Genomic DNA, 24927 nt, shown 5'->3' on the forward strand with positions numbered 1-24927 from the left:
AGGGGGAAAATTGGAGGGGGAGATGAACCATGAGAGACTATGGACTCTGAGAAACAAACTGAGGGTTCTAGAGGGGAGGGGTTGGGGGGATGGGGTAGCCTGGTGATGGGTATTAAGGAGGGCACGTATTAAATGGAGCACTGGGTGTTATACGTAAACAATGAATCATGGAACACTACATCAAAAACTAATGATGTAATGTATGGTGATTAACATAACATAATAAACAAATGCAAAAAAAAAAAAAACAACAACAACCAAAAAACAGGCCTCCCTTAACCATTATACAGTATTCCCCCCCTTACTCACAGAAGATATGTTCCAAGACTCCCAGTGGATATCTGAAACTGGGCATAGTACCAAACCCTATATATACACCAGGTTTTTCCCTTTACATACACACCTGTGATGAAGTTTAATTTATAAATTAGGCACAGTAAAAAATTAACAATAATAAAATAGAACAATTAAAACAATATACTGTAATAAAACTTATGTGAATGTTCTCTCATTCTAAAAATATTTACTTACCCTTCTTCTTGTGATGATGTGAGATGATAAAATGCCTATGTGTTGAGACGAAGTGAGGAGAATGACGATGGTAGCCATTGTAACATGGCCTTAAGGTACCATTGACCTTCTGATGGTCCTCAGGAGGATCCTCTGCCTCAGGACCACGGTTGAGCATGGGTAACCGAAACTGGGGACAGCAAGACTATAGATAAGGATAGACTTCTATATTGGTTACTCTACTAGATGGAAATACAGTTCATTTGCTGACCTCTTATTTGACTCTCAGTGGACTATATTATAGCCCCTCATGTTATGTTAAAACAAAACCAACAACAAACAGATAAAAAATAAATAAACAAATCTGCTTGCCTTTTGCTGTATGTCTCCGAAAATGTTTTGGATTTTCCTCAGTTATTTTTCAAACATAAAAAGCTTTGTTTATTTTTTTTAACAATAATAATACCCATTATATAGACATTCTTAAGAAGACCGTTCTCGTATGTGGACATAGTTTTCAGGTGGATATGTCTGTGAGCTAAACCATTTCTTCTCTTTTTTTTTTTTTTTTCTCAGTGGGATCATGAGATGATCATCTGTTATGTGTGTCACAGTAGGAAAGGGGTAAGAAGAGAGCAGATGAACCAGATCCCCTCTTCATTTTATAGGTGAGAACTTTTGATCCTAGAAAGGTAACAGGACTTGCTAAAATCATTGACAGAGCTGGACTTCTCACTGGGACTTTTGTTCCATGTTGTCCTTTTCTATCTTTCTCTGGAGGCTTTCACCCACCCCAAGCTACGGCATCATTAACAAGCTTAAGTTCTTGGAGGAAGCAAGTATATGAGCACCTTTTAAGAAAATGTGCTGCTAAGAGGCAAAGGCATGAAAATTTTAGAATGGCCAGCCCTGAACTACAAATTTCTACTTCTCTTTTTTCCCCTTTCCAGCCAGAATTGACAGTTTGCTATCAAGGGCCTGAATATAATCAAGGGTAGGGAGACAGGGCAGCTAACGGCAAAAAGTGGAAGAGAATGCTTTCTTCTTCCACCATGGCTAATTTGAAAACAAAAAACAAAAAACAAAAACACAGTTATGTAATATCATGAACTCTTATATTTTATTTCTGCTGGGTTTCTAATTCAGTTAGTACTGTGGAGATAGGTTAAGATTTGACCTTTTTCTTGAAATCACTTTTTAAGTTTTAAATAAGAGAATTGGAAGTTGAAAAGTTCACAAGTAGGGCGCCTGGGTGGCTCAGTTGGTTAAGCGACTGCGTTCGGCTCAGGTCATGATCCCGGAGTCCCGGGATCGAGTCCCACATCAGGCTCCCTGCTCAGCGGGGAGTCTGCTTCTCCCTCTAACCCTACCCCTCTTGCGCTCTCTCTCTCACTCTCTCTCTCTCAAATAAATAAATAAAATCTTTAAAAAAAAAGAAAAGAAAAGTTCACAAGTAAAATGTAATAAGAATCTATCAGGCTTAGGGGTGCCTGGGTGGCTCAGTTCGTTAAACGTCGGACTCTTGATTTTGGCTCAGGTGGCTGTCTCAGGGTCGTGAGATCGAGCCCTGCCTGGAGAGACCTGTGTGGGCTAGGTGTGGAGCCTGCTTAAGATTCTTTTTCTTCCTCTCTCTCCACCCCTCCCCCCACTTGCGAGGACTCAGGCTTTCTCTCTCTTTCTCAAAAAAAAAAAGAAAAAAAAAAGATTTGTCAGGCTTAGGTCTCCTGATAGTTCTCAAGACTAAATTGCTCTACTTATATATATGGTAAGATAAATTATCCACCAACTAACCAATGCCCCATAAGTAAAGGTCAAAAAGAACAAAACCATGCCCCGTAAGTAAAGGTCTAGGTTAATTCCAACAAAATATGTCTTTTTTTTGTTTGTTTGTTTTTTTAGAAAGGGAGAGGTGTGGGGAGGGGCAGAGGGAGAGAGAGAGAGAGAATCTTAAGCAGGCTCCACGCTCAGTGTGGAGCCCTACTTGGGGCTCAATCCCACAGCCCTGAGATCATGACCTGAGCTGAAATCAGGAGTTGGACCCTTAACCGACTGAGCCACCCAGGCGCCCCAAAATGTGTCTTCTAAAGCCAAAGAAAATAATTGGAAATACTGCATAAATACATGATACCAAAATTATTTCCAAAAAGGTAGACTATACTTATTTAAAATGCTGTCAGTATGGTACACATGTGTCTATTCTAAGGTAACTTCCCTTGCTTTGGTATTATTTGAAAAAAATTAGCCATTATGTTTTTCATTATTGTTGTTGTTTTAACCCAAAAGGTAAGTAAAAATTTAGGTATGGACTGATTTTATTCCAATCTGGAGTTGTTAGAGTATGTCAGTTTATATGACCAGATATTATATGAAGTATCTATATGGAATATTATTAAGTAGGAGAAAGGAAAAAAGGGATACTTTGTATTAGTCAGGGCTCTCCAGGAACGCAAAACCAATGTATATTATAAGGTTTACTATGAGGGATTATCTCTTAGTTATGGAGGCTGAGATGTCCCACAACCTGCTATCTGAAAGCTGGAGACCAAGGAAAACCGGTGGGTAGTTCAGTTCAAGTCCAAAATCTGAATTCCAGGGAACTGATGGCATAAGTCTTTCTGAGGACAGATCAATGTCTAGCTCATGTGCTCAGGCAGAAAGGGCAAATTTTTACTTACCCCATGGCTTTTGTTTTATTCAGGCCTTCAGTGGATTGGATGATGCCCACCCACACTGGGGAGGGCAATCCGCCTTACTGAGTCCACCAATTCAAATGCTAAGCCAATCAACAAATGCTCTCACAGATACACTGAGAAAAAACAATAGCTAAATATGTGGGTACTGCATGACCCAGTCAAGTTGATACATGAAACTAGCCATCACAGATCCACCCCTTATGAACTTGGCACCCACACCCATCTCCTTAAATTATACTTAATCTCAAAATAAAGCCAGTAACAATGTCATAATTCTGCCTAACAAGATACAAGCATACTGTATACAACCAAAACGACACTAACCTTTTCCTCAGAAGAGGAGGTAGAGTACTTGCATCATGTTTACTCTTTACCTTGATATCCTGCAACTTAAATACTATTATGTAAAATTAATATTTATATGCATCAATTAAAAAGTTACTGTGATGTGAAGTTAATACGTCTTATATTACATGACACGAGAATAAGAGAGAAAACAAAGATACCCACACATATGTACAGTTTTATTCATGATAAACAATAAGGAAATGCTCCATATTAATATTCTTTAATAATAAGGAGTAAATACTCATGGCCATGGTATTCTTTGTTTCTGACTGGTCCTGCTGGTTGTAGCTGGTATTTATGACTCTTTTTTTTTTAATTTTTTTTTCTTTCTTTCTTTATTTTATTTTTTTAAAATTTTATTTTATTATGTTACGTTAGTCACCGTACATCATTAATTTTTGATGTGGTGATCCACAATTCATTGTTTTCATACAACACCCAGTGAATTTATTTTTTAAAAATATTTTTTATTTATTTTTTTTATTTATGTTGTTAGTCACCATATAGTACTTCATTCCTGAAAGATGTAGGCCTCAGTAGGAGTCTTGCCTGCATTGGGTTGCGGCAGTTTTCCATTCCTTTGTGTTTGGAACAGAGGGCGTCATAATTTATCCCAGCTTTCAGTTCTTCCCATTGTGGGTAATATTCTTACTATGTATAAGTCCTTGATTCTGTGACATGAATCATTTTTATCCATTCATTGTTCTATGAAATGTACCTTTGTCACCTGTTGGCAGTTAATCCTTCTGGCGGACCACAAGGCACTACACATTATGGAGTGCCTCCAGAATGGAGATTTCAGCTCACCTACGCTTCCTGAAGACGTAAACACACTGAAAACACAGCATTGCATCCCCAGGGCTAATAAAAATCAGTTCTAACTAAACTGAGAGCTCCAATATTATGCCAACTCTTAGGTTGGTTATTCCGCTAAAAGGAAATAAAATTTCATTTGTTGGATTCGTATTTGGCTCCCAGCTTACTATGTTATAGATCCTCTTGGTATTTTAAAACAAAACAGACAAATACTAAAAAGTATTCGGTCCAGCTGAGCACCTCAGTGAAGAGTTGGCTCTCTGGGTCTGAGGGGAGGAGAGGAGACACAAGTGGCAATGAAGAAAAACCCGGTGGGGCACGTCGTCCAGACTGTCCCTGAAGTGCAGGGAACATCGCTGAACACTATGAACACTGCATGGCACGGCTCAGTTGTTCCAGCCTCCTGCCAGGGCTGCTCAGCTGTCTTCATTATTATCCCTCTCTTTCTTTCCTCAGGGACCTGTCCTGCTGCTTCTTTTCCGTGGAGATATTTACATAAAAAATCTTAAATCTCATTGGTAGGGTTCCTGAATCTCTTACTTCGCTTTCTCCAGGAGGTGATATTTTACTTCTAAGTGAGAGCCCACATGGACTGTCAGTGTCGGGCAGCTACAGCTGGGTCTCCTGTGGGTCTTTATCAAAGTGACCACAGACAAAGCCCTGGACCAGCTGCTGAGGGCAGGTGGTCAGCCTTTCACTCATGAGAGGGACCACCCGGGAAAAAAAACAATACCAATTTATAACAACTATTAAATGAGCTATTATTTGTGATAGAACAGTGCCTGCCACATATTAAGTGTTTGGTAAAAGTAAAACAAATCAATTTGGAGGGACGAGTGGGACTCCTGGGGTCTTAGTCACAGAGAGGCATTACGGATGTGGTAGTGGGTCGGATCATGTACGCCCAACATTCATGTCCACCCAGAACCTCAAAATGGAATCTCATTTGGAGTAAGAGTCTTTGCAGATGTAATTAGGGTAAAAGATTGAGATGAAATCATACTGGATTAGGGTGGACTCTAAATCCAGTGAAAATTATAAGAGATAGAAGAGAAATACAGGGAAAAGGGAATGTGAAGATGGGGGCAGAGATTGGAGCAATGCATTTACAAGCCAGGGAATGCCAAGAATTGCAAACAACCACCAGAAGTGGGGAAAGAGGCATAAAATGATTTCTCCCTCAGAGCCTCCAGAGAGAACCAACCCTGCCAAGACCTTGATTTTGGATATTTGGCCTACAGAACTGTGAGAGGATAAATTTCTGTTGTTTTAAGATACCCAGTTTGTGGTAGTTTGCTGCAGTGACAGAAAACGAATGCAGATTTCTATCTTAAGTCTATACAAATTCTATATTTGTTAGGTCATGGAAGAATACAAAAAGGTTTGTTCTGGAAGGGTAAGTTGCCTGCAAATATTCTTATGATCTTAACCCAAACAAACCTGTATATGCAAAGAATGTTAATACAGTGAACACACACACCAGTGTAATAATACAAGCATTTGGGAAGGAGGTTGCCAACCCATACACTTCTCTGAAAACTGGTTTCCGTGAACCCGGGCAACCATTTTTATGACATGTGACCTTGCCTTTCCGCCATAGCTGCAGTTGTTTGTCCCCAGGGGCAAGGGATCCCGGACTTCTCAGCCTAAATGAAGTCTTTTTTCCTAGAACTTTGGAGTCGGAATACAAAGCCATTGGTCAGTCTTTGCTGATTCTTCAATGAAGGACACATCAAGCTGAGAGGACTCAGTTGACCATGAATTAAGAAAATGGAGATACTGCAAAGAGAGACAGAAAGAAGCAGACGTAGAAGGGACTGGATAAAAGACTACATAGCCCTAGAGAACAAAGGCCCAAGAGATTACCTGCTCTTTTTTTTTTTTTTTTAAAGATTTTATTTATTTATTCATGAGAGACAGAGAGAGAGAGGCAGAGGGAGAAGCAGGCTCCCAAGGAGCAGGAAGCCCGATTCGGGACTCGATCCCAGGACCCTGAGATCATGACCTGAGCCGAAGGCAGACGCTTAACCATCTGAGCCACCCAGGCGCCCAAGATTACCTGCTCTTATTTCTCATTCAGATCATTGAGGATCTTCATGCCTGACTGATTACCACTGAGGCAGTTAGGGGATGGTGATTAAGAGTGGAGGCTCTGGAGCCAGATGGCTTTGGGTGAGTTACTTGACCTTCTTGGTTTCCTCACTGTGGTTGAGACTAATAACAGAACCTCCATCAAATAGTTGTTCCTTGGATTAAATGTAAAAAGCACTTAGGATGAGTCAAAGTAAATTAAGTGCATTAATATGTAACACTTGGGTGTGTACATCAGTTGTACTCAGGAGATGTTGGCTGCTATTATTATTACCCTGTTGCTTCCAAATGGCTTTTAAACCATGTCATGCATCTACCATCATCTTATGCTTTTTGGTAAGCCGCACATTTAAGTGGTTTTTCCATCTATGTTTATACTTATGGTTTCACAGTGGATTAACTTACTATAACAAAGACTAAAAATCAGTCACAGCACAGGAAGTTTATTTTTTCCCTTCCTGACAGTATTTTAAGTCAATAAACATCTTATAACACAAAGCAAATAGTAAAAAGCAACTTGGTTTCTGGGGATGTTTACTGTGGGTATGTTTGCTCACACCTACCTGTTCTCTATGTACAGAGTCAGCACAATCTCATTTTATTACATCAAAGTGTAAAGCAAGTCATAGTGCGTACTCGGGTTTAAGCAGAAATGTTGTGTAAGGAAAAGAAAAAAAAAAGTTAGTTTAAATGCTTGTTATCCTGGGAGGTAAGCCAGAGTTTGAGTTTGTTAGACTAGGAGGGAGGCAGAATTCCTATTAGAAAGACAGTTGCACATCTGTTTAGGAAAATATGTGAACAGATTTTGGTCCTCTAGGTCAGGTTCAGACAAAGAAGACTTTAGTAATTTGCATATTAAAGAAACAACAATTTTTGGTTTCTTCTTGAGTGAGTGATGGAGATCCAGATACTCAGATGTTGGAGAAATCCTGGAACAGAGAGGCCTAGCCCCACCTAGAGATGGCTAGACAGCTCAGAGGCTCAGGGGCAGTGAGACAGCTGATATTCTATTGTAAATTGGTTACTTCTTTGTGCTTCGCTGTAATTCCATTTCATTAGCTCCAAATCTTCAGTAAAGTCTGTTACGCACGAGTATTCAGGCACGAGATGGAGCTGGTTAGAGCCAAACAGGGAAAGCAGCAACACAGGAAGCCAGCTGACATGGTTGGTATGTGAGAGCCTCTCTGTTGGATGTCACAAAACTGGAGACATCAGCGACATCTGTATTTGGGCTGCTTTTTGGCCTTCTCTAGAAACCTGCTTATCTTTTAGAAAAATTATACAGGAAAGAACTACTCCAGTAGTTAAATACTCCAGTAGCCCATTTGCTGGTGGCAATCTGACTGTGCTTTACTTAAGGGAAACAGGAAACCAGACATCTTTGGGTCTGGTGATGAACTGTAGCAACTTGAGGGCTAATGACGAGTTCTCCAAACTCTGACACCTCTGTAAGCACAGTGGGGTGAACATTGGGGTGATGACTGTTACAATGAGCTCTGAGACAGAAACATGGAGACCTTGTCAAAAAATGCAGGGTGCCAACGTCAGTGTTTGGAGGTTATGGTAAATTGGCCTCCCCCAATCCAGATGTTAGGGAAATAAAATTGTCCTTTAAAAGCAATGATTTTGGGGCGCCTGGGTGGCTCAGTTGGTTAAGTGACTGCCTTCGGCTCAGGTCATGATCCTGGAGTCCCTGGATCGAGTCCCACATCGGGCTCCCTGCTCAGCAGGGAGTCTGCTTCTCCCTCTGACCCTCCCCGCTCTCATGTGCTCTCTCTCATTCTCTCTCTCTCAAATAAATAAATAAAATCTTTAAAAAAAAAAGTTGAACTTTAAAAATAAAAATAACAAAATAAAAGCAATGATTTTTTAAAAGTTATTATTGAAACATATACAGAATAGTATGATAAACTCCCAAGGACCCCATCGCCCAGTGTCAGGAATAACCAAGCTAGTTTCATCTTTATCACATTCTCTTCCCCCTTTCTAATCTTATCATTTCATTCATAAATATTTCAGTTTGTCTCCAAAAGATAATGGTTCTTATTTTATACATAACCATAGTATAATGATCACACTGGCAAATAATTGATAATTTCATAATATCATCAAATATTCTGTTGGTGTTCAAGTTTCACATTTTAAACATTTCTTTCAGTCAGGATCAAAAAAGGCCGCACTTCTTTTCCCTCCTTTTTTTTTCAATGTTATTTATTTGTTGAAGAACCTGGGACATTTGTTCTGTCGTTTCCCACATTCTGGATTTTGTTGAGTGCATTCCTGTTGTGTTGTTCAATAGATTCTTCTCTTCTGTATTTCCTATAGAAGGTAGTTAAATTTTGAGGCTTGTTATGATACAGTCTAACCCCCCCTTTTTTTTCTTTTCAAAATTACTTCATGAGTAGTAGTGTGTAATTTCATCAGGAGGTACAAAATGCCTAAGTGGCTTTTTTTTTTTTTTTCTATTAATAGCAGCCATTGGTGATCATTGCCTACTTATTTTTAAGGTTTGGCAAAAACATGTTATGCATGCTGTATTATCCTGTAGAAAGAGAAATTTACCTTATTAACTATTTTGGGTACTATAGTAGTTCATATAGGAAAGACAGGTTAAATCCTCAATTTTTTCCTTTACCAGTTTTCAGAGTTTGAGTATGAATTAGCTTTCTACTATCTTCTAAAGGTGACCACTGTTTTTTTTATTATTATTTATTATAATATATTATAGTTATTTAATAATTACTTATTATTATTAAGTACTTATTACTTATTATTTAATATTTGGTATGTTTCAGCCCATTGCAGTTACTTTTCTCATGAAAGTGGCTATCCTTACTGAAAGGAAGCTTCTTCAAGTTGGTTCTGAGTTCTTTTTGACAACTTTTCTTTCTAATATGGTAATGCTTCTGGATTATTTAATAAATCTCCTGACTCAAACTACCAGAAGCCATTTCTCAAAGGAGGCTTTGTTCCTTTTAGTGGCAAATGATATTTAGAGACCAAAATGAGGGTTCAAGGGTGATCATTGCTACTTGTTTCCAGGTCTTTTCATTGGACAGCTAGGACTTTTTTAAAAAAAGTAAATACATCATGAGCTCATTCTGATATTCATAATTAAGTATCTATAGGATTTTTACTTAACCTCATCGATCCTACATTTATTTTTCCTTTATTCCATACAGGAAATCCCAGTTCTCAAAAACACCAACATAATTACTTATTTGTTTTACCACATGATAGACACAGACAGCAGTGTCAAGAACAACATCATCAAGGGCACCTGGGTGGCTCAGTCAGTTAAGTGTCCAACTCTTGGTTTCAGCTCAGGTAGTGATCCCAGGGTCCTGGGATTGAGCCCCACATCAGGCTTTGCACCCAGGGCAGATCCTGCTTGAGGTTCTCTCTCTCTCTCTCTCTCTCCCTTTGCCCCTCCTGTCCTGTGCTCTCTCTTTCTCTCTCAAATAAATAAATAAATCTTAAAAAAAAAAAAAAAGAGCAACACCATCAGTGACTGTACTACAAGGTCGTTGTTCTAAATTGCAAATCTGATCATTTTACATCTTTGTCTAAACTCCTCATTGCTTTCCCATCCCCTGAAGAACAAAACCCAAGCATGTTAACGTGCCGTAACAGGCACTTTGTGATCTGACCGTATACCATTGGCTTGTCTGGAAATGCTCTGTTCCTCCTTCCCATTCTATTGAACTCTGAGTCCAGATCAGAAGCCATATCTCCTCTTTCCTAGCACAAATGGTTGCTCTTTCTCTGTGTTCTTCTCTGCCTCATACAGGCTTTTATTCATGCCTTTACCCAACTGAATTCTAATTATTTACATTATATGTGTGTTCTCTACTAGGTTGTGCATGTCTCAGTGGCGAGTCCTACTTAATTTTGTATTCCCAGGATCTAAGTTAAGTCCATGATAAATAGAAATGCTCAATAAATACTTGTTTAATTGATCTGATTTAATATGACCGAAGAGGTACAAAATCTAGCAGTCTTGTTTTCTGATATTTAAGAACCTATTCACAGTGTTTTTAAGAAATTTATTTTAAGTAAAATCACCTTGCTGGGAATTAAAAAGAAGCACAGGAAAATTGTTTGCAAAGGCATAATTGCTCTTGTATCTTTCAGGCTTAAGGTAAATACAATGATAATAGTAACAGTAATATCTGCGAGCATCAATGAACATCCATTCAGTGACCCTGTGGTCATATCTCTAACAGGCAGGATACTGGAGGGTCTTCAGTGTCTGTGTTTTGCACTTCTAACAGATTGCATTTGTGATATTTCTCTTAATCAGGCTCAGTTCTGCCCCTACAGAGAACCAAGGCAGAGAGTAAAGTCATTCTCTGATATTCTTTTCTAACAGTTTTAAGCATTAGCTTTTCAGAGTCATCAGGGAAATGCAAGTTAAAACTACAATAGGATGGAGGGGATGGAGAGGTATAAACTTCCAGTTGTGGAATAGATAAGTCACAGAGATGGGGGTACAGCATGGGGAATATAGCCAATAATATTGTGATAATGTTGTATGGTGACAGATGGTAATTACACTTACATGGCGAACACTGAGTAATGTATAGAATTGTTGAATCAATGTGTCATACACCTGAAACTAATATAACATCATGTGTCAATTATACTTCAATAGTAATAAACTACAATAAGATGGATGTACTTACCCACTAGAATAGCTAAAATTAAAAGTTTTTTTATTGGTTTTCAACTGTTCCATGCCAAAGTATTCATATGTTAATAAATTATGTTTCATTTCCCCTTCTTTTTTTCTAATAGCATCTAATAGATGCCATGCCAATGCTCTCCCCCACCCTCTTTATTCTTTCATATTTTTCATTATTGTTTGAGTTGGAAATTTCTGGATCATCTATTTTTAAGAGTTTCCTGTAGGTGAGAAGGGGCTAGAATAGCAATCTAGGCTAAGTGATGTTGAATTTTTTCTAATGCACTCTCTCTTTTCTGTAGTCACAGAATCAACTGCCTTCCTCCAACCTAGGTGGCCTTTGTGATTCCTTATAGAGCCTTGCCTTTTTCCATTTATGTACCTTATAGTTCCAGAAGGGCTTTCGCCAGCCCACTCCTATTCCTGAACCTACTTTAGTAGACAAAGGATATGGCTTTGCACTCAAGAGGTATTGCTCAGTTGAGAATCAAACATATCAGTGTGTGTGTGTGCATTATGATATGTATCAGTACTGGATTCTCTGTCTCCACCGTCTCCTTTGATGTATCCTGAATGATAACTGGTTTTATCATCTGAAGTCAGCAGGCTTAGTTCAGGAAACCACACAGTGCCATGAGTGTTTCTGAGAACAGGGTGTGCAGAAGATTTCTAGGAGTGCCAGATATTAGAAACCAACAGTAAATATTCACTCCCCAAAGGATGGGGCCACTCATCAGTGATGGCTGCTGTGATCAAAGAGGGCAGGGGTGATGAGACAGTTGAAGACAGAAGGTTTAGAACGTGTTTGGGTGAGGACTCACACAGAGGTGGCAGATTCTATAAAATAGCACTTCTACAAGAAAGGGGAGTTAGAAAGTGGCAATCAGAAGCAGGATTCTCCAGTGAAGGTGGCTTCTTCACCAGACGTGGTGAAGACACCGTAGAAGCTTGGAGCTGATGATAGGGACCTTTTTGAATCAAGTTAGGATCTCAAATTTAAGTGAGGCTTGGTCCCCAAAGTGGCTTTGATCGTAGTAATAGAGGTGGGAGCCCTTTAACTGAGAAACTGGCTACTCCCTCCTTCACTTCAAAAGATCCTCTAAGTGAGAAAATTCAACTCATCCAAATATGATTAGCAAAGTAATTATGTAACTAGAACTAGATCCAAAGAGAGCTACTCTAGGAAAACAAAAGACCAAAAAAGAACTGAAAATTATACAAAACTTCCCTGCAGACTACAAATACTCATTAGAAAAATATTGCTCCAAAGCAGAGGAATATTCCAACACAACCTTCCAACATGAATAAAGATGGATAAATCATAATACCAGAAAAGAAAACAATAAAAAAACAAATACAAGAACTCAGGGAAGACAGAGCCAACAAAGGGAAGGTTATAGCCAGTCAATGAAGTATGTGAAATGATTAACTAGCAAAATTTAGGAAAGAAATAGAAGACACAGGGGTGCCTGGGTGGCTCACTCAGTTGGGCGTCTGCCTTCAGCTCAGGTCATGATCCTGGGGTCCTGGGATCGAGCCCCTGGGATCGAGCCCCACTGAGCATGGTGTCTGTTTCTCCCTCTCCTCCCTGCTCATGTTCTCTCTCACTATCTCTGTCTCTATCTCTCAAATAAATAAATAAAATCTTAAAAAAAAGAAGAAATAGAAGACACAGACAAAATCATTTTGTAAATAAAGACTAAATTATAAGGAGCATAAGAGGAAATAGATACTCTAGAAAGTGTAACACAAAATAGAAAATATACACACACAGTAAAAGTGAAGAAAGTGAAAGAGAAATAAGCAAAAGGTTTTTTAAAAGAGAAAGTGAAAGTTATAAAAGATAGGCAAAACTTTTCAAAATAAAATTAATTTGCGTTGTTCCATTGTAGGAGAACCAAAAGAATAGAGTAAAACATATATTATAAAATGTTCTGAAATGACTTGAATTTGTGTATTAAAAGGCACATTCAAGATATGAGAGAACTTTCCCAGAATGACCAACACCAAGACTTCCTACTAACACCAATCATACAAACATTGGACTTACCCTACTAATACTAGTAGCAAACTTTGGGCATCTGGGCAAAAATATTCTGTCATTTCTAAGTGAAAGAAAGCCAAGTTGGTACAGCTACAGTCAGTGCTAACAAATGGAACAATACCTATCAGATACTTTAGGAAAGAAAATTTGAGCCAAAAATTTTAAATCCATTCAAGCTGTCTTTCAAGTGTCAAAGCTACAGGCAAAAATTTCTGCAACTTCAAGGACTCAGGGAATACTGTCCACATTAGGTCTTACTGAAGCATCTCCCAAAGAACAAAATTCATTCAACCAAAAGATGATCAGGCAAAACTTCATCAAAAAGACTGGGGGTGAACATTAGAGCTAGGACTAAAACAAGGGTTAACTTAAGGGGTACAAAATAAAATGTACATATGAATATTGTATTTATATACATTTTCAATGTGGAGGCTATTATTTTAAAAATTATAGTTCTAAATATATTTTTATTCTAGTGCCTGCCTTTATAATTAGACTTTTCTTAAAAGATTTATTTCCTTTATTTATTTTAGAGAGAGAGAGAGCACGCACAGTGGGGAGAGGCAGAGAGAATGCCAAGCAAACTCCATGCTGAGCACAGAGCTGGACACGACCCCGAGACCACGACCTGAGCCAAAATCAAGTCAGGTGCCAACTGACTGTGCTATGCAGCGCTCCATTTACAATTAGACTTTTGTATAATACCCTTAGAACCTTCTTTATTCAGACAATATCTACTGATTCCTATTATGAGCATCAAGTGAGTTAGCTTGTAACTTCTTCCTACTCTCTTATCTCTATAGCTTTCTCTACACAATTTTAGTCAATAATATCATTTGCTATGGGCTAAATTGTGTTCTCCCAAAATTCATGGGGTAGATATATGCTTAGTTTTACAAGAAAATGCCCTACCTTTTCCCAAAGTGGTTACACCACTTTACATTCTCACCAACAGTGTGTGAGACCTTCAGTTGTTTTATCACCTTGCCAGCATATGATATTGGTGGCTATTTTAGTTTTAGCCACTCTGATGAGTATGTAGTGAGTGTATCTCCTTGTGGTCTTGGTTTGTATTTCTCAATGATGTTAAACAAGTTTTATGTATGTTCCCATGTTTCTTCTCATGATGAAGCTTTTTCTTTAGTACTAAATTGTCCAAGCCCTCAAAATCCTGTTGGGATTATGACTCAAATTGGTTTAATCCCTGTACATTGATTTGGGAGGTGTCACAAACTTAGTCTTTCTCTCCTCTTTCCATTATCCAAATTCATTATTTTATCTCTTTCAGGACGCATTTTTATTTCATATAGTTTTCAAGATGCTTTTGTTAGGATTATGCCTAGATATTTTATGTATTTGTGGATATTACAAATAAATATATTTTTTAATGTTTTCTCTGTTTACTGATTATATATTGGAAAGGTTGTTTTGTAGATATTTATCCTGTATCCAGCAACATTATTAAACTTTCTTATAAGTTATAATACTTTTTCAGTTCTAGTTATAATCATATTTCATTAAGTAAGTCTTTTTAAACAGATATAGCTTCTTTTCCTTTTGTTTTTCTTTTGCGTTGTCTGCAATAGTGGTTCTCAAGTGGAGTGATTTTGCCCCTCAAAAGACATTTGGCCATGTCTGGAAACAGTTTTGATTGTCACAACTATCTGGTAAATAAAGGCCAGGAATGCTGCAAGACATCTCACAATGTATAGGACACCTCCCCACAACAAAGAGTCATTTGGCTCAAAATGTCCATAGTGCTGAGATTGAGAAACCCTGCTTGAGAACATCCAGTAATATACAAAGTAGTGTTGAGGTTAAAGCAATCTTGTCTTATTCCTGATTTTAATGTGAATATCTATTATTAATAGGCATAACATTTGATATAAGTTAGTAATAATTATAAAAGTAGGAATTTATTCAAGAATGCTTTGTGAACTAGTAATTCTCTAGTAGTGACAAGCTAATCGTGGCAGTGGTTCTCTCTCTCTTTTTTTTAAAGATTTGATTTATTTATTTGACAGAGAGAGACACAGCGAGAGAGGGAACACAGGCAGGGGGAGCGGGAGAGGGAGAAGCAGTCTTCCTGTGGAGCAGGGAGCCCAACATGGGGCTCGATCCCAGGACTCTGGGATCATGACCTTAGCCTAAGGCAGACGCTTAACCGTCTGAGCCATCCAGGCACCCCAGTGGTTCTCAAAAAGAGGAAGTTGTAGAAAAGGTGTGAAAAGGTAGGTAAAGAAGCCTATTATGTGGTTGATCGTTGCCAGGGGACATGCCCTTCCTCACTGGAATTACTAAAGCATAAAGTACTATGCAAGATTAACTAATATCAGCTAGATTACACTGGACCTGTATCCCTTTCTTTTTTGCCATTAAAACAGTATCACTCACAGTGAAGGGCTTCTTTAGGTTAGAAGCTTCTGTGAACTCAATATTTTTATGTCTGAGTAGGTCGAACTCAGCCTGAATTCTTATTGTCCACATCAGCATTTTGAGGATTTTTTCAATGTTCTCTTTTCATCTAATATTGATGAGAAAGCTGTTATTAATATGTCAGTTATCATTTTTTGTAAGTGATATCCTTTATGGGGAGCTTTTTTATCCCTGATGCTCTAAAATTTCACTACCATGGATCTTTTTTCCTCAATTTCTCTTTCCTCCTGGAGCTCTAATTAGATCTTTTGTTGAAACTGCATGTCTTAACATCTTAAGTACTATTTCTTTATTCCTTTGGCTGAGAATTTCTTAGCTTACTTTTAAATCACTTGTTTGATTAGCTATGTTTGAATATTCAGTCTATTTGTTAACTTGATTTCTTTTTACCCCATGGTATCTAACTGGTTCTTAGGACTACTTTTTCTTGCTTCAAAAAAGATACTCCTTTTTGTACCCTCCAATTCCCTAAGTTTACCTCCAGCTATGAAAGGACACTTGGGCTGCAGCTGCCCGTCCACTGTCCACTATCCACTTTTAGGTAGCAGCCACCATTTCTAGACCAAGAGCTCTTGTTTTCAAGTTTAGCTTTGTATTTAATTAGAAAACCCTACTATTTTGTAAACTTAAAATATGTATACAAGCTAAGGGGGAGGGGAGCTTTAATAAGACCTAAGGAAATTACTTAATTTCTACTGTATCCACTTGGACTGGTTGAATTTATCAAATCCTGACTGTGCATCTGGGTGTCTTGGGACAATGAGGGAAGGTTTTTTTGTTGTTTGTTTTCCTTCTTCAAGTCTAATGTGCCCCTCCCCCCATCCCTGAGAAGCTTTCACCAAACTCTCAGTGATGGAAATAACCCTCTTGTACTCCAATAGCAATCTCTTTAACACAAAACTGTAATGCAAAACCAAATTTATTTCCATGCATAACAGTGAAGATTGGGATACTAGATTAAAAGGAAAGCCATCTTCTGTCAAATAGAGATCAAGATTCTTAAGTAGCTGCCTTTGGGAACTATAACAATGGAGGACTTGATGTCTTGCCTTCAGATGTTAAGCCTCTGCCTGATGCTTCCGCAGGCTCTTCAGATGTGCCTTCCTCTGCAGTCAGCCTTTCTAATTCCTTCTGATAGCTATGCTGGTATTCCAGATACTTTATGTTCCTCTTCTGTTTAATCAAGAACTTTTTCAGGAATTCTAAGAGCTACAGTACAATACAAAAAAAAAGACAGGGAAGGACTCAGTAAAGACCTTGTCTGCAATGGGATACAACCTTAGATCTTGCTACCAACTTCTAGTGAGTGCATGGACCAAGCAGCCCTGGGAGCTTGTCAGAAATGCAGAATCTCAAGTCTCACCCAGACCTAAGAAATCAGATTTTAAGACAGCACTAGGCTATTCATATGCATATTGAAATTCAAAGAGCACTGATCTAAGACATTCAAGACCTCCAGGTGAATACAAATATCCACTTTTAATGACTATGAGTGTTGGGGCATCTCATCAAAAGTACAGATTAAGTAATGAGCTCCTAGTGCAATGGTTTTTCACCCTGTTTATTTGAGTCACGTGGAGGTTTTGAGTAGGCACCCAGATCCCATTTTAGATTTAAGTGGTCTGGTGTAAGACTTAGTCACATGTAGCTCTTCAGAACTCCTCAGTGAGTCCAAGGGTTGATAACTTTTATTAGGACATTTTTTTTTCCACTGACTCAGAGAAGGCAGGGGATTGGTAAGAAAATTACCACTATAAGGTAGAGTGTTCATTAACCAAGAAGACCTCAGAAAAGTTTATAGGATAAGAAGTCACCATTAATATTCAGTTTTGCAAGGGCACTCAAGGATAGTGGTTCTCAAAATGTGGCCCCTGGCCAGTAGCATCATCACCTGGGAACTTGTTAGAAATGCACATTTTTGGATACCACATAAAACCAATTGAATTAGGAACTCTGGGGATAGGGCCCAGCAGTTTGTTTCAGTAAGTCCTCCAGGTGATTCTGTTGTCCATTAAAATTTAGGCACTTTTGGTCTAGGAGATTTATAAGCCAGCAACAGAAGTTATTTTGTTTAATTATCCAGAGTGCATTATTCCTGGAAAGTCTTCTCCATCTTGTGTTGAGTTGCATTCTTCCAACACACCTACTCTTCCCACATCAACCAACTCCCGGAAATAAGTTCATATACTTCCTTGGGGAGAAACAAGCACAGATTGGGTGATCCACTGTTTTGCACCCATGTCTTAGAAGTAGGTCATAATTAGAAGTGAAAGATAACCCTGCTTTCAGAACCAATTAACTACTTACATTAGTTTCACTATTCTTAGAAGCCAAGCTCTTCAGCTCTTGCAGGTGCTTGTGTATCTCTTTTTCCATCTCCAGAGCAATCACTATAGCTTGCAGGTCAGTTCCCCAGTACTCCATGTCAGGCCTCTGTTGAAGAGAACAAGGGAGTCACTTTTCTACCTCAGAAGCTTTGTTACATCCTACACCCTGGGTTGGATTATGACTGGGTTTACATAGGCTAGTAGTTTCCAAACACCGTGGCACAATGGAATCAGCAGGGCATCTTAAATACTCATGTCTGGCTTTCAACTGCAGAAATTTTGGCCTAATTGATACGGAGTACAAACTTGATATCAAGATTGCCCAAAAGCTCACCAGGTAATTTTAATGTGTTACAAAGCTTGGTTACCACCAGCACAGTTACATGCACTATTACATTAGCTTTGGAATTCTGTGATGGTGGTTCAGTTCTGTTACTAGCAGGCATTTAGTTCTCTTTATAAAGCTAAAGTTAAAAGAACCCATCAGGTAACTAGGGATGTTTCTACATGTAATACCCCCCAATTAAGGTTTAGACTGTTTCTATGGAGTGTATGTCCTAGTGAAAAAGAATTTGTTTTACTGCATTGGAGACTCAGCCATATTAAATACCTGAAATATATCTGAATTAGACTAAAGATCTAATATAAGATGCTAACACATTTAGGAAGAGGCCATTAGGAGAGAGCGTCTCAAACTACACAGAGCATTAGAATCACCTGACAAGCTTATTAAGCTACCACTCCTTGGGGCCCACCCCCTAGAGAATCTGAATCAGTTTGTCCCACTGGGTCCATGAATTTGCATTTCTATTAAGTTCCCAGGTGATGCTGGTGCTGCTGGTCCATTAAAAAAAACAAACAAGGGGCGCCTGCCTGGCTCAGTCTGAAGACCATGCCACTCTTGATCTTGGGGTCGTGAGTTTGAACCCCACATTGGGTGTAGAGATTACTGAAATAAATAAAAACTTAAAAAAGAAAGAAAACCCGAACAAACAAAATCAAACAAGCATTTAGTGGTTATGATTTACTCACAATAATATGAAGAAGTTACAAAGAAGATATATGCTTGCCCTCAAAGTCAGTGGCTATAATTCCATGGAAGAAAACAAGTAACCAGGGGTGCTTGGGTGGCTCAGTCAGTTAAGCATCCAACTCCTGGTTTCAGCTCAGGTCATGATCTCAGGGTCCTGGGATTGAGCCTCACGTCAGGCTTCACGCTCAGCAGAGTCTGCTTCAGATTCTCTTTCCCTCCTCCTCTGCTTCTCTGCTTCTCCCCCTACTCATTCTCTCTCTCTCTCTCCCCCACCTCTTTGCCCAAATAAATAATCTTAAAAAAGAAAAGAAAAGAAAACAAGTAACCTTACAAGTTAGGTAGCAACTAATCATTGAGTTCTCTAGACCCAGCAAAAGCCCCATGGAGATCATCATAGTTACACAGTCACCTTAGTCACCGGAAGGCAGATTTTACTCTGATGCTCTTTTAGGTATTTTATGAACTGCTTTGCATGTGCTCTCTTCACTTCTGCTTGGTCTTGGAAAAAGGGGACATAAACAGGTGCATCAGACTCTTCATCATAGTAACAGGTCTGGAACAGGGGGTAGAATGGCAACAGAATGGAGGTGAGAGAAGCTGAATTTCAAGACTGGAAATTTTATACAAGCTCACTTCTTTATTTCTGTGTTTTTCCAAAAGAGGCCTTCTTTGTTCTTTCCCTAGTTTGTCCTTTGACTTCCAGAAGGCTCGGGCTGTCTCATTATGCTGGTGCCTAATTTTCAGCCATTATGGCCTTTTTAGTGGTCAGATTTGTGAACCTGACATGCTCATACTTATTTCCAGTAATCATGTGGACTCCTGGCAGAAGTCCAGTATAAATTGACATTTTAAATATCAATCTATTTCATCAATTTTAATATATCTACATTAACTCTAAAATACTATGGATGAAAAATTGTTTATTCAGTCTTCCCACATAGTTGATGCCCATATAGCATTGGGAAACCACTGGAAAGAACTGTGATTCTCCTTATCATCTCCCATAGTTTGCCATCGCAGCTCTGAATCACTGGGTCACAACACAGCAAAACCCTAGCCACTATGTTACTGTCTCATCTAGTATCAAACCACAAAAACAGCCATAACCACCATTCCTAAGAATAGAGAAGATATGTCATCACCCAAATCAGAGTTGAAACCTCTCTCACAATGCCTCAAGAACTCATACTAACCATCGTAAAATAAGCATCACTGACGTTCAGCTCATAAGATGCTACATAATTAACAGCAACCCTACACGCCTCACAGAGAGGTTTCTGAGCCTGGGATGCCATCTCAGCTTTAGGGAAAACCGGGCATAAAAAGCGCTCTCCATTAAGGAAGGAGACTTCTTAAATACTAACAGGCAACATAGCTAGCCCACTTCTATCCAGCTGACAACTAGATGAAATTCCATTCAGCTGAGATTAGTAGCTACTAATCTACCAATGAGGATGTTCTTTCTGTGTGAAAGAACCAATCTGACCAAAGGAAAATTGGGGGGAAGGTGCATAATCCTCCTAATTATCCCAGCAGTGTCAGCCTTCTCCCTCATGTTCACTCTGACAGTGACTTGAGAAAGCTGACACACTTCCTGAATAGGGACACATTAATGGAGTAGCTGCATTACATCTAATTTTTTTCTTTCTTCAAAAACTATTTATGGCACATCATGCTAGGTCCTTTGGGGAATCCGAGAAGACTGACTACAATACATTCTTTGCCTACAAATGATACATCCCCCACCCCATAAGGCCTCAACACACATAATTTGTCTCAAGGCAGGATATGATGGGAGTTATAAAGTGTCAAAAGCATATTTAGCTGAGAGGATTGGGGCAGATTTTATTCATAAGTTGGCATTTGAACTTGGCCTTGGAGGGTGGGTAAGAATGTAGAGAAATGGAAGCAGGGCATTTCACCTGGAGAACAGGCATGCAGAGGCTGTAGGGACAAGATATAACAGTGGCTTCTCCAAACTGCAGGAAGAATGCTTCATTTGGGAACCTTTCGGCTCTTTCCTCAAACTGTCCCCCAAAGTCCCTACTTGTCCCATCCTACAGCTTATTTGCCTCCTTTGAGGGTAGAAACTTTTACTTACTTTGGTATTCCCACAGCCCATCATGGAATATTTTGTAAATGATAGGTACTAAATCAACACTGACTAAATAAAAATATATTTTACATGTGCAACAGTGTAAAATTTCCTGTAGTCTGGTGGATTCTTAGTTCGAGGCTCAGCCATGTTTAGTTGAATTGAAAAAGAAGGGACAGGTCACCAAAAGTCTCTCTCTCCCCCTCTGATTTTCCCCCCTTCCTACTATCTTTTTTTTTGTTTTAACATATAATGTATTATTTGTTTCAGAGGTACAGGTCTATGATTCAACAGTCTCACACAATTCACAGTGCTCACCATAGCACATACCCTCCCAATGTCCGTCACTCAGCCACCCCATCCCTCCCCCCCCCCAAAAAAAGGTCTATCTCTCTGAGGCAGTGAGGAGGGAGGGCGTCTCCTAAGGGAGAGCTCTTCTAAGAGAAGTACACAAGCATTCCAAGTTGGGCCCAGTCACAAAGATAAGGGCATTAAAGGGAAGGCATCATTATCAAAAGTCCTATTATTTGTCACTTTTGTTCTCTGACCCAACATTGCCCTTTACCCCAGTTGAATTCATGCTTTAATCCCAGGGAGGTGCTTTAAGTAGGTGCCTCTCAAACTCTTATTTGAATACGAATCACCTGGGGTTCTTGTTAAAATGCAGATTCTGGTTTAGGGGCCTGAGATTCTGCATTTCTGGTAAGTCCACCAAATGCTGCCAGTCCATGAAACGCATTTTCAGGAGCAAGGGTGCCAAGACATAGCACACAAATGGCACTGCTGGGGAGAAGAGAAGGGGGCCTTCCAAGCTGCTTCTCCACCCACCGCTTTGGCCTGTCAGCGCTTGCGGATCCTTCATGGCAGCCGCCCGGGAAGGCAGCAGGCCGTCGGCAAGATCTGGCCTACCAAGGTTACAGCTGTGGAAGAGGAAGGAAATGAGAGCTGACTGGTTGTGCTCCGAGTCTATGTAAAACATTACCTGAACTCCCAAAAGAATTTGGGGAAACTTTTCTGACCTGTGTGACCAGGTGGGGAAAAGCGGCCATAGAATCTGAACTAGTAACTGTTAATATGACCCCATCTACAAAACAGTAAATTTGGAAGAGAAAGATTTTTACTTCCTGGGAGATAAGATGAGAGTTTGGATACTTCTAGATGATCTGTAAGATCTTTTCAGGTAAACATTCCATGACCTACCATTCCATCCAGGCCAGAACAAGGAACTGGATACATAGGAAGAAAATGTTCCTGTTCTTGTGGGTTAAATAAGATTAAGAAACATTACCATCAGATCACTTAAAAACAACCTCACCAATGTATAGGAAAAAAGAGAGAAAAGAAACACATCATCACCATTAGTAACAATTGTGTGAGTATGGGAGCTTTATAGGTGATTTTTTCTTTTTTCTAAATTTCATATTTTTTCAAACTTTTATAATCTCTCTTTATATTTTTCATTTTGAAAAAGAACTTAATAAAACCTTTCTAGGGAATTAACACAATGCTATTCTCTAATGGAAACTTCACATACATAGTTATGAATATACTGTTTGTTTTCTAATTATAAATGGTGTATAATCATTACAAAGTATTCCAAAATTTCAGTAATATATAATGTAGAAAGTGAAAGCCCAGGGGTAATGCCGTAGTTCTGATATGTACTTTTAAACCTAACTTGATACATAACACCACTATTAAATTTTGGTAATCAAATGAATTGACTTTTGAATTATGGAATATGATCAGACTAGTCCATGTACCCTCTCCCCTGGAATGTGCTGAAAATACAAAGACAATTTTTTTTAAATATAAATTATACAACTCCTCTTAAACTTTTTTTAACCTGATCCAAACTTTTTGTCTGTACGGTGTTATTTCATCTTACCATCTCCCTAATGATTAAGGAAGAAGCAAGGATCTCTCTTTTGGACTTAATTCCAATCAAGAACTTTTGTATCTTTAAAAATAAAATGTCTTTAGTGGAGCATTTATTATTCTCTTTATTGTGTTCTTTGTGCACATGATTCCCCTGTTAGTTTATAAGCCTCGTGAGGACAGAGCCTACATCTCAGTCACCTTCGTATCTCCCAGAGCACTGAATACAGTGCTTTGCCCATAGAAAGCACTCAGTGAAGTATATTGACTGAACAATTTGAAAGCAAAAAGGAACCGAAAAGTTTAAAGTTGTTGCTCGTCGAGAAAGGAACAATCGGGAGAGCCAAGTGAGTACTTTGCACTTTGGAAAAGCAGATTTCAAAAGTTCCCAAAAATCACGTGGGAGGGAGAAAACAGGGATTTCTATGTCATAAGTCTTTGAAAGAAAGGACAATATTTAACAGTCCCAGGCACTGAGTGGGTCTTTAAAAAATGTTTATGGGTGAAAGAGTAAACAAATGAGGTAATTTATCAAAATAGCTCAGTAGTAGGCCTTGAAAGCTAAGATTTACAAATGAGTCTGGTGAGAAGGAGAGAGATGACATCTACAGAAATCCATGTGCCTGCACACATAGCCTGCAGCCGCTACTTCCAGACTTAGCACGGTGGTCGTGTCCTCCAAAACATGTTTTCTGACTTTTACAATTTGGGTTGTAGCATCCCCACCTTTGTGCGCCTTGGTGATAGGAATTCTTTTCACACCTTTGTAACTGCTTACTTACCTATATGTCCTCTCTACTAGCGTATGAGCTCCTTGAAGGCAAACACTTGTGTCATGACTTGGTTTTGCCCTCATCTAGCAAAAACCAGGATACAGCAGGTTGTCAAAAGATGTCTATTCACTATGAAAGAGTAAGTAAATGGTCAAATGTTTGAAAGGCAAACACAAAAAGATGGAAGACAAATACATGAGGGGAATGAAAATGTAAAAGAAATATGAAGAAATATAAACTTTCATGGGTCTTGGGGATTAGGAATATATATATATATTTTATTTAAATTCAATTAATTAACATATAATGTATATTAGTTTCAGAGGTAGAGGTCAGTGATTCATCAGTCTTATATAATACCCAGTGCTCATTACATCATCCAGTTACCCCATCCTTTCACCCCCTCCCATCCAGCAACCCTCAGTTTGTTTCCTGTGATTAAGAGTCTCATATTTTGTCTCCCTCTCTGATTCTCTGATTTCCTCTTGTTTTATTTTTTCCTCTCTTCCCCTGTGATCCTCTGTTTTGTTTCTTAAATTCCACATATGCATAAGATCATATGATAATTGTCTTTCTCTGATTGACTTATTTACCTTAGCAGAATACCCTCTAGTTTCATCCACGTCATTGCAAATGGCAAGATTTCATTTTTTTCATGGCTGAGTAGTATTCCATTGTACACGACATCTTCTTTATCCATTCATCTGTCAATGGACATCTGGGCTGTTTCTATAGTTTAGCTACTGTGGACATTGCTGCTATAAACATTGGGGTGCAAGTTGCCCTTCATATCACGATGTATGTATCCTTGGGGTAAACACCCAGTAGTGCAATTGCTGGACCATAGGGTAGTTCTATTTTCAACTTTTTGAGGAACCTCCATACTGTTTTCCAGAGTGGCTGCACCAGCTTGCGTTCCCATCAACAGCGTAAGAGTCCCTCTTCCTCCACATCCTCTTCAACATCTGTCATTTCCTGACTTGTTAATTTTAGCCATTCTGACTGGTGTGCGGTGGTATCTCATTGTGGTTTTGATTTGGATTTCCCTGATGCTCAGGAATGTGGAGCATTTTTTCATGTGTCTGTTGGCTAGTTGGATGTCTTCTTTGGAGAAATGGCTATTCATGTCTTCTGCCCATTTCTTGATTGGATTACTTGTTCTTTGGGTGTTGAGTTTGGTAAGTTCTTTATAGATTTTG

The 24927-nt window shown here is 38.9% G+C and overlaps 2 long non-coding RNA genes across 7 annotated transcripts in view; one reads left to right on the forward strand and one right to left on the reverse strand.

Moving 5' to 3' along the window:
• The window catches only part of LOC102744205 (uncharacterized), a 25818-nt gene extending 2891 nt beyond the window's left edge, over positions 1-22927 (forward strand). For 2 of the 6 annotated variants that reach the window (XR_014138566.1, XR_014138565.1), the window contains 3 exons: positions 1087-1178; positions 6448-6539; positions 13724-14579. This is a non-coding gene — a long non-coding RNA (uncharacterized LOC102744205). Of the gene's footprint in view, positions 1-1086; positions 1179-4288; positions 4518-6447; positions 6540-13719; positions 14580-22289 lie in introns of those variants that run through there. The other 4 variants (XR_004075450.2, XR_014138569.1, XR_014138568.1 and 1 more) reach the window with 3 other exon arrangements.
• On the reverse strand, positions 1041-23179 carry LOC145716133 (uncharacterized). The gene is made up of 2 exons (XR_014138570.1): positions 22935-23179; positions 1041-1163 (listed from the first exon to the last, which is right to left on the reverse strand). It is a non-coding gene; the product is annotated as an uncharacterized LOC145716133 (long non-coding RNA).
• Positions 23180-24927: the final 1748 nt, after the last annotated feature.

The sequence above is a fragment of the Leptonychotes weddellii genome, chromosome 1 (assembly GCF_054177405.1).
Source record: "Leptonychotes weddellii isolate Sample4059 chromosome 1, ASM5417740v2, whole genome shotgun sequence".
Lineage (NCBI taxonomy): Eukaryota > Metazoa > Chordata > Mammalia > Carnivora > Phocidae > Leptonychotes > Leptonychotes weddellii.